Source organism: Mobula birostris, chromosome 13 (genome assembly GCF_030028105.1).
Source record: "Mobula birostris isolate sMobBir1 chromosome 13, sMobBir1.hap1, whole genome shotgun sequence".
NCBI lineage: Eukaryota > Metazoa > Chordata > Chondrichthyes > Myliobatiformes > Myliobatidae > Mobula > Mobula birostris.
This window is the reverse complement of record NC_092382.1, coordinates 107,244,695-107,255,674: the sequence shown is the minus strand read 5'-3', so window position 1 is coordinate 107,255,674 and position 10,980 is coordinate 107,244,695.

The following is a 10,980-nucleotide window of genomic DNA, read 5'->3' as shown; positions in this document are numbered from 1 at the left end:
CAAATTTGCCGATGATACAAAGATTGGAGGAGTAGTGGACAGTGACGAAGGTTTTCAAAGTTGGCAGAGGGACTTGGGCCAGCTGGAAAAATATCTGAAAAACGGCAGATGGAGTTTAATGCATAGAAGTGTGAGGTATTGCACTTTGGAAAGACAAACCAAGGTAGAACATACAGGGTTAATTGTAAGGCTGTGAGGAGTGCAGTAGAACAGAGGGATCTGGGAATGCAGATACAAAATTCCTTAAAGTGGAGTCACAGGTAGGTAGGGTCGTAAAGCGAGCTTTTGGTACATTGGTATTTATTAATCAAAGTATTGAGTATAAGAGCTGGAGTGTTATCATGAGGTTGTATAAGGTATTGGCGAGGCCAGATCTCGACTATTGTGTTCAATTATGATCACCAAATTACAGGAAGGGTATTAATAAGTTTGAAAGAGTACAGAGAAAGTTTACAATGATGTTGCCGGAACTTAACAAACTCAGTTACAGAGAAAGGTTGAATAGGTTAGGACTTTATTCCCTGGATCGTAGAAGAATGAGGGACAACAATTGTTCACCCCAGTTTGGCAAAAGAATAAATCAGGTAAGGTAGTCCACCCGTGGCTGACAAGGGAAATTAGGGATGGTATCAATTCCAAAGAAGAAACATACAAATTAACCAGAAAAAGCGGCTCACCTTAGGACTGAGAGAAATTCAGAGTTCAGCAGAGAAGGACAACGAGCTTAATTAGGAAGGGAAAACAAGATTGTGAGAGAAAACTGGCAGGGAACATAAAAACTGACTGTAAAAGCTTTTATAGATATGTGAAAAGAAAAAATAAAAAGACTGGTAAAGACAAATGTAGGTCCCCTACAGACAGAAACAGGTGAATTGATTATGGGGAGCAAGGACATGGCAGACCAATCAAATAACTACTTTGGGCCCGTCTTCACTAAGGAGGACATAAATAATCTTTCGGAAATAGTACGGGACAGAGGGTCCAGTGAGATGGAGGAACTGAGGGAAATAAATGTTAGTAGGGAGGTGGCGTTAGGTAAATTGAAGGGATTGAAGGCAGATAAATCCCACGGGCCAGATAGTCTGAATCCCAGAGTGCTTAAGGAAGTAGCTCAAGAAATAGTGGATGCATTAGTGATAATTTTTCAAAACTCTTTAGATTCTGGACTAGTTCCTGAGGATTGGAGGGTGGCTTATGTAACCCCGCCTCTTAAAAAAAGGGAGCGAGAAAAAACCGGTGAATTATAGACCGGTTAGCCTAACATCGGTGCTGGGATAAATGTTAGAGTCAGTTATCAACGATGTGATAACAGCACATTTGGAAAGCGGTGAAATCATCGGACAAAGTCAGCATGGATTTGTGAAAGTAAAATCATGTCTGACAAATCTGAAAGAAATTTTTAGGATGTAACTAGTAGAGTGGATAGGAGAGAACCAGTGGATGTGGTATATTTCGATTTTCAAAAGGCTTTTGACAAGGTCCCACACAGGGGATTATTCTGCAAGCTTAAAGCACACAGTATTGGGGGTAAGGTAGTGATGTGGATAGAGAATTGGTTGGCAGACAGGAAGCAAAGACTGGGAATAAACGGGACCTTTTCAGAATGGCAGGCAGTGACTAGTAAGGTACAGCAAGGCTCAGTGCTGGGACCCCAGTTGTTGATAATATATATTAATGACTTAGATGAGGGAATTAAATGCAGCATCTCCAAGTTTGCGGATGACACGAAGCTAGGCGGCAGTTTTAGCTGTGAGGAGGATGCTAAGAGCAGGCAGGGAGACTTGGATGGATTAGTTGAGTGGGCAAATTCATGGCAGATGCAATTTAATGTGGATAAATGTGAGGTTATCCACTTTGGTGGAAAGAACAGGAAAACAGATTATTATCTGAATGATGGCCGATTAGGAAAAGGGGAGGTGCAACGAGATCTGGGTGTCATTATACACCAGTCATTGAAAGTGGGCATGCAGGTACAGCAGGCGGTGAAAAAAGGCGAATGGTATGCTGGCATTCATACCAAGAGGATTCGAGTACAGGAGCAGGGAGGTACTACCGCAGTTATACAAGGCCTTGGTGAGAGCACACTTGGAGTATTGCGTGCAGTTTTGGTCCCCTAGCCTGAGGAAAGACATTCTTGCCACCGAAGGTGTCCAAAGAATGTTCACCAGATTGATTCCTGGGATGGCAGGGCTTTCATATGATGAAAGATTGGATCAACTAGGCTTATACTCGTTGGAATTTAGAAGATTGAGCGTGGGGGATCATATTGAAAAGTACAAAATGCTAAAGGGCTGGACAGGCTGGATGCAAGGAGATTGTTCCCGATGTTGGGGAAGTTCAGAACGAGGGGTCACAGTTTGAGGATAGAGTGGAAGCCTTTTAGGACGGAGATTAGGAAGAACTTCACACAGAGACTGTTAAATCTGTGGAATTCTCTACCACAGGAAACAGTTGAGGCCAGTTCATTGGCTATATTTAAGAGGGAATTAGATATGGCCATTGTGGCTAAAGGGATCAGGGGGTATGGAGAGAAGGCTGGTGCAGGGTTCTGAGTTAGATGATCAGCCATGATCATACAGAATGGCGGTGCAGGCTCGAAGGGCCGAATGGCCTACTCCTGTACCTATTTTCTGTGTTTCTATGTTTCTATTTGATAGAGTTATATAAAATTACGGTGGGTATAGATAGAATGAATGCAAAAAGGATTTTTCCACTGAGGCAAGGGGAGATAAAAAAAAGGACATGTGTTAAGGGGAGGGCTTCTTCACACAGAGAGTGGTGGGAGTATGGAATGAGCTGCCAGACGAGGTGGTAAATGCGGGTTCTTTTTTAACAATTGAGATTAAATTGGACAGATACATGGATGGGAGGTGTATGGAGTGATATGGTCTGTGTGCAGGTCAGTGGGACTAGGCAGAAAATGGTTCGGCACACCCAAGAAGGGCCAGAAGGCCTGTTTCTGCGCTGTAATTTTTCTACGGTTTCTTTGGTTCACAACAGTCTACGATCTCTCGACAAATTTGTTTCCCTTAATCGAGCGGACTGTTGTCTGGTCCATAATGCAGCACCATGACATGGTCATATATTTCTTATTCCTCATTCTCACCCATAATGCCTCACTTAGACAAGTTCTCTTGCCTGTGCAGACTGGGCTCTCCGGAGACATTTTCTCAGTCTGGTAATGTCACCCCTCCTCCATTGATTCCTTCCGCTTTTTGACCACTAAAAATAGGGGAACCCGAAATCTCGTGCTGTCCGGCTTGCTCCGCCTGCAACCAAGTCTCAATAATGGCAACAGTATTATAATTCAATGTGTTGATTCATGCCCTGAGCACATCCGCCTTTACTTAAATCGTCCAGCATTGAAAGTTACGCAGATTAGGACACCAGTAACAAACATGCTGCAATCTGAGGCCCACGTCCCTGCAACTCGAGTTTAACAACTGTCCCCAAAACCCTCATGCACAGTTCTGGCAAAACTTCTCGCTGGGATATTCGTTCCTCTCCAGCTTAGGTGGAAACCTTCTCCATCTCTTCCGTAAAGATCCCACCTTCCTTGGAAAGGTCACAGTGATCCAAAATTTTGAAACCCTCCCACCTACACTTTTTTTTTGACCACGCGCTAAACTGTACGGTCTTCCTATGTCTGATCTCACTGTTGCAGTGGTCCTATCCTTTAATTTAAAAACTGAATCACTGACGTCACTTTGTCTGAACACTTCCCTATACACACTGATGTTATTGGTACCTATATGGGTCAGGACCACTGGCAACTCACTACTTGAGTTAAGAATCATAGAGAAGGAATTGTGTGCTGTGGGAAAAGGGAGGGAGTGGAGGAGAGTGGAGGCCACAAACTCCCGGGTGAGACACAGAGTGAAGCTCCCTTCAAACCGTCTCATCATCTCATCACACACTTCCGGGGTCAGACACAGAGTGAATTCAACCCACACTGTCGCATTAGATACTCCCGTAGTCAGACACAGAATGACGCTCCCTCCACACCGTCCCATCACACACTCCTGTGTTAGACACAGAGTGAAGGTCCCTCCACACCGCCGCATCACACAATCCCGGGGTCAGACACAGAGAGAAGCTCCCCCCACACCGTCCCATCACACACTCCCGGGTCAGACACAGAGTGAATCTCCCTCCACACACTCCCGGGGTTAGACAGAGAATGAAGCACCCTCTACACCGTCCGATCACACACTCCCGGGGTCAGACACAGAGTGAATCTCTCCCCACACCGTCCCATCACACACTCTCGGGTCAGACACAGAGTGAATCTCCCTTCACACCGTCCCATCACACACTCCGGGTTCAGACACACATTGAATCTCCCTCCACACACTCCCGGGGTTAGACAGAGATTGAAGCACCCACTACACCGTCCCATTACACACTCCCGGGGTCAGACATGTGTTGAGGCTCCTTCCACACTGTCACATCACACACCCTCGGGTTCAGAATTGATTGCAACTCCCTGCAGACTGTCTCTTCACAGAATGCCGGAGTAGAGCCAAAGTCAAGCTCCCTCCGCACTGAAAAATCACAAGCCCCAGGGTCAGACGAAAAGTGACGCTGCGTCCACACTGTCTCATTAACAAGCCCTTGGGGTCAGACAAAGTTTGAAACTCTCTCCCTCCATCCTTCTGTCCCACTCACCTCGGGAAGGAGACAGTGAGTCCGTTTTGTGAACTTCATATGCAGGTAATTTTGATGTCGTCCTTCCTGTCGGCGATTCTCTGTGTCTCTGAACTCAGAAAGGGGAAGCAACCTTGGTCTGAAGAAACCCGTGATGATAAGTGAGTCAGACCGAAACCTGCAAACAGCAGATGAACAGCCGATGGAAAGAGGAACCGAGAGCAGGTTGTTGCGGGAAGTGTGGGTGGAGTTCGTGCGAGAGGGTTGTCGAGAAAGATCAGAGTGGCGGGGGGAGCAGTAGTGAGAGTGGGGTGAAAGAGGGGAAGAGAGAGAGAGGGGGTGATTGGGGGTCGACAGGGCGATTTAAGTGGGTAACGGTGGACTGAGTAGATAGAGGGCATGAGAGAAGAGGGAGTGTTTTGAGATTGGACGGTGGGTGTGAAGGGAGTGATGGAGATGGAGAAACGGGAGGGGACGAGGGAGATGGATAGAGAAATAGAGTGGTAGTGGGTGCGTGGATAAGGACGGGAGAGAGGGAGAGATGGAATAAGAGAGAGTGGAGAGGAGGGTAGGGAGCAGAGAGAGGGAGAGAGATGGAGTGAGAGGGAACGAAGAGGAGGATATGGAGGAGAGAGAGGGTGGTACAGATGAGAGAAAAGAGCGAAGGAAGGGACGGATGAACGAGAAGGAATACGGACGATTGAGGGAGAGTAGTGGAAGGGGAGTGACAATAATGGAATGTAAGAGTATACGGAATGTCAGAGGGATTTGTGTCACTCACACAGAGCCTATATTTTCCCAGAGATTTGCATCCCCTGGTTGGATTCCCTTTTCCGCCTTCGACGGCCCACTGCTCCTGCCCATCGCCGGGAATTCAGACCACGTGTCTCCGAGAAACCACGGCCCCAGGGCAAACACCCAAACCCCACGGAGGTGAGTGACCCCTCTCACTCCGAGTAGAGTCAACAGCTCCCCACCAAACATTCCCTCCACAGCTATTCCTCGTCTTCCACTTCCAGTGACGCAGTCTATCTTCCCTCCTTATCCCATGTCTTTCTCTCTCTCTGTCCCTTCTCTCTCACCACTTTGCCTCCACCATTCATCTCTCCTCTTCTCTCCCACCTTCCCCCAATCTCACCTCTTCCCCATTACCTTACCCCTCTCCCACATCTGCCTGCCCCTCTCTCTTTCTCCCCTGCACCACCAACTCACTTGTCACCCCGATTCAGAGATATCGCCCTGCCCAACCATTCCCCGACTCTTCCGCCTTTCTAGTGGAGGCGGGCGTGTGGTGGTTGAGTTTGGGAACTTGATACTATTTTCACCGATTCAACCAGCCATGTCTCAGATTCCTTTTTCCCTCCCCATTACCCGCCCCTCCTTTGCTCCATATCCCCCCCACCCTTCCTCACTCCTCCACTCAACCTTCCTCTTTCTCTTGCAGCACTTCATTCCTGTTTCCCGCTTGCCCGCTCGCTCCTGCTTTCGTCTCCCACTCACCGTCCTTCTCTCCCCGCAGCTCCCAGCCTGCAACTGCTCCTTCTGCCCTGCTTCCCTTCTTTCCGTCCCCACCACCTCCCAACCCGTCCAATGCGCTCACCCCAACTCCCTCTCCCAGACCTATATTCCCCTCCCCATACCAGTATCCCCTTCATTCATCTCTTCCCTCCTCTTTCTTCATTCAACTCCCTCATCCTCCCTTCTCATTCTTCTTACCTCCCTCCAGACCACTCATTCTTCTGTCTCAGGAGCCGGGATTCCGAGGAGGAGTTTCCTCCCACCTTTGTGCTCCGTCTCCTTTTCACCTCCCAACTTCAGCGCCCCCCACCTCCCATCCCTCTACTTGACAATCCCTTTCCTCATCTCTCTGCCTCTCTCTGTCGCCTTGTTTTCTCCTCCATCACTCCCGTCCGTTCCTCCCATATCCTACTCCCCCTGCTTCTCCGCTTCGCCCCACTTTCCGCCTCTCCACCCTCCCAATATTGGTAACGTACCTCCTCTGCTCCTTCTCATTATGCGCCTCTCCACTCACCACCATCCTCCATCCCTCTTCTATTTCTCCATCATCCTCCATCCCTCTTCTCTTTCTCCATCATCCTCTCTCGCTCCCTCACCCTCCCACCTTTCTCCTTCCCTACTTTTTTTCACCTCTTTCCCACATCTCCCTTCTCTACTTCCCACTGTCCATATCGCAACCCTTCGCCTTCTCTTTTCATTCCTCTTGCCCGCTCCCTACCCTCATCTATCCCTCACTCTTTAGCCCGCCATCGACTTCTTCCCTCACCCTCCCTTCTCTCCCTACCGATACATCCCGCCCGCTGCATCCCTCCCTCCTTCTGCGACAGAAAACTCTGTGTCCACTCTCCACCCTCCCCACAACTCCCCCGCGCCCCTTCCATCCTTTGTAAATTGGTGGAAGGATGGGTTTCATATTATTCTCTGATGGGCTTTGTGGAGAGGCGAGGAGAGGAAGGGAAAGAGAGGAGGGTTTTGCATGGGAGGGAGGAGTGAAGGTGGTAGAGGGTCAGGTTATGGGAATGGAAAGTGGGAGGGAGGGACACGCAAGTTGTATGAGAGGGCGGTAGGTCAATGGGAGGGAAGCGGAGGGTGGAGATGGGGGGGAGGGTGTGAACGTTTCGAGAGGGAGACAAAGGGCATCAGGACAGAAGGAGATAAGATCACGGAGGTTGGATGAGAGATGATTGTGGAGTTATCCCGGGGGCGTTGTGGAGCTTTGGTTCAAGATTAGCTGTGGAGTAGAGGGTGGATTTGAGGCTTGATAACACAGGCGAGGTCATCTTTTCCCCAGCCCTGATGGTGCCTCGATCAGAAGGAGAATGGGGATCTGAAAAAGAGGGAGAGGTAGACGGGGTAGAGAGGTGAGGAAGAGGACAGAGGAGATTGGAAGGGTGTTAAGGGGGCTTTGAATTGGGGTAATTCTGCCAGGTCACCCTATCCTACACTCTTGCAGTCTCTGCCTCTCTGTGAAGGTTTGAAAAATCCGGTCAGGAATATCCCAGGAAGGGACGGCGCACGGCGAGGTGAGAGCCAGCGTGGATTCCCCTCCACGTCCCTCTCCTTTTCACTACACCACCCCGTTTCTTCTAGCTCTTTCTGCATCCTCCTTGTCGCCTTTTCCTCTCGCTTTAACTCATCAGGCTCTCTTCTCACTCAGCCTCCCTCTCCCTCCCCGATCCCTTCAACCTCCCTCTTACTCCCCCTCCATCCTCATGCTCCTTCCTCCCTGTGTCTTACTCAGGTTCGCTGCCCACCAGCCACGTCATATCTGTCAATTTCCCTTCCTCTATTTCCATATCTTCTCTCTCCGTCAACCCACCCCCACTGTGACACCTGTACCTCTCCCTCTCCCTCTTTCTCTCTCTTCAATCATCTCCAAATTTCTCTTACCTCACTCCATCCATTCTCCTTCTGTCGCCATCATTCTGTACCAACTCCTTTCTCTCACTTCGGCCACCCTCAATCTTTTCTCTCCCCACCTTCCCTTCTCTCCCCTACTCTCTACTCTCTTTATCTTCTTTATCCTACCTTTCTCACCCTCTTGAACTGCCCCTCACTCTCCCACTCTCCACCCTCCTCCTCTTTCTCTGCCCTTCCTTTCCCCTCTCTCCTTCTCCAACTCTGTCCCTCTCTCTTTCTATCTCTCTGCCTTCCTTCTCAATCCGAGTCCTTTTCCCTCGGTTTACACTGTTTTTTTTTTTCTTTCGGTATTGCTCAGTGCCTCCCCCTCACTATCCTTCATGAATGACCCTAACCTGCTCCTCTCTTCAGCTCCCACCCGAACTCTATCACCTCTCTCCCTATGCCTCTCTATCTCATTGTCCCTCTACATCAGCTCTCTGTTTCTCTCTTCCCTCTCCCTTGCTCCACCACCCGAAAGCTCACCCTTTCTTTCTTCCCAGTCTCTCCACCCGCACTGAACTCACACCTGATGGTTGTCTGATAACTAGCCGGCCGGCTGTTCTGTTCTCAGGAAAGGCGCCACCCGCTGGGCAGGTCGTGAAATGACCAGACATCCCCGTCACCATTTTTATCATCGCAGTCGAGATCGGTCACGTTCTCCGTTCTCCGAATACTGGGCCCGTGTACCTCCCTCAGTAACTGGATGCGGGACATCCTCACCGGGAAACCTCAGTCAGTGCAGATCGGCAGTGACATCACCGATCTGCAGATAGCGCTGAGGAAGCAGAGAGGCTACAGAAAGTTTCAGCGAGATTGGACGAATGGGCAAGGAAGAGGCAGATGGATGAAGTGTCGGGATGTGTATGGTCATGCACTTTGGTACAAGAAATGAAGCCGTAAGCAATTTTCTAAATGGAGAGAAAATCCAAAAATCTGCAGTGCAACGGGAATTGGGAGACCTCGTGCAGGATTCCCGAAAGGTTACTTTACAGTCGATTTGGTGGACAGGAAACAAAATATCATGTTCGCACTGGGGTCATGTCAAGAGGTTTAAATATAAAAACAAGTGAAAGACGCAGCAAGGTTTCACTACTAAAGCTGATGTAATGGCTGGTCGAAAAAGTTGCACTGTTAGGGTAATGGTTTCTCTGCAGAGCAACGTTTGGGTGATGACTGGAGATAACAGGACTTTGGAATGCAGGGGATATTCAATGGGGGAAATGTTGTTCTTTCCTGTGTGTCTGGGAGCCGGGTTGTTCGCGTTCGTTCGTCGGAGAGCGATGGAGAGAGAGGACACGAATGGAGAGGGTCAGAAGACCACGGGGCGGAGTGGACTGAGGAGCGACGGTCTAAGGGCCGGCTACACTTGGAAGCTGACGGGACCAAATTAAAGAAAGTGAGCCCCAACGATGGGCAATGGACTGCTTCATGAGAGTGGGCCCTCTTCTTTTTTATTGTTTTTTTTTTTACTAACCATGTAGTTCAAACTAAGAATTATAAAGATCAATCGTTTAATCGCATATTGTGTAGTGTTTGATATTTTGCGGTGCGGATTTGTAACCGGGCAACAGATCACGCAGCATCCACACGAAGGAGATTTCTCTGTCAGGCGGCGCCGGAAGTTGTTTTCCCCTTGAAGATCCCGTGCGAGCCGAGGCTGAGGATTACACAAGGATGTGACACTGAGGCTCTATAAAGCATTGGTGAGGCCTCACCGTGTATTGTGAGCAGTTCTGGGTCCGTTTCCAAATTCGGCCAGATGCTGCTTGCATTGGAAAGGGTTGAAATGAGGTTCACGGGAATAACTCCGGAATTGAAATGCTTATCAAATCAGAAGCGTTTAATGGCTGGAACTCAGAATAATGAGGTGACGCTGAAACCAATCTCATGTTTAAAGGCCTCAACAATGAATATGTGGAGAGAAAGTTCCCCGTGGTGTGAAAGTCTAAGATCAGTGGAGACACAACGGAATGGAGTTCTGACCTTTACGAATGGATTAGGGAGGAATTTATTTCGCCATAGCTTGGTAAATCTGTGGAATGTGTTATACGGGCGGCTGTGAAGTCTGACATTGGGTATATTGAAGTGAGAGTTTGCCAGTTTCTTGATTTGTCAGGGCATGAAGGAATACGGTTAAAATGCAGGAAATTGGGGCTGTGAGGGAAATGGATGAGACATGATGGAATGGCGAGCAGACTGGATGGACCAAATGGCATAACACTGCTCCCATATCTTATCGACTTTCTTTTTTTAAGTTGCTGTGTTGCTGGATGTCACCATCTCAGTGGATCTATTCTGGGCCAAACACATTCATGCAAACACGAAGAAGGTGTCATGTTCCCGCCTGAACAATGTCGGGACGCCCATTCTCCAAATGTGGTGAGCTGACCCTTTAAGACTCAGGCTGCCAATTATTGTCCGTCAGCATATCTTCATGGAAAGTCTGTCGTTAAAGGCCACTTGTTAACCGTGGGAGACGCGTTGCTGGTACGACTGCTTGTGATTTCGGTTTTGGACATCGTTAGTATTTCGAGTCTGTGTCGGAGTGTTTTCCAGACCATACTGTGCACTTGTTTTCACCACCACCCGAAGCTCTCTTGCAGAAGAGTTTGCCACGTCTTTCACTGAAGACTCGCAACATTCTACAGATGACCGTCGGAAGAATTCTGACATGTCGCATCGCCGCCTGGTGTGGAGGCTGCAACGCACAAGGTCGCAAGAGGCTGCGGAGAGACGTAGACTGACACTCCCAACACGCTGGAGGAACTCAGCAGGTCGGGCAACATCTGGTCGGACTGTAGAGGGAAGGGGCCCTATAAAGAAGGTGGGGGGAAGGTGGGAAGGAGAAGGTTGGGAACACCTCAACTCTGCTGGATCTCACAGTAGACACCCACTTGAACTCTGCTTCCCACT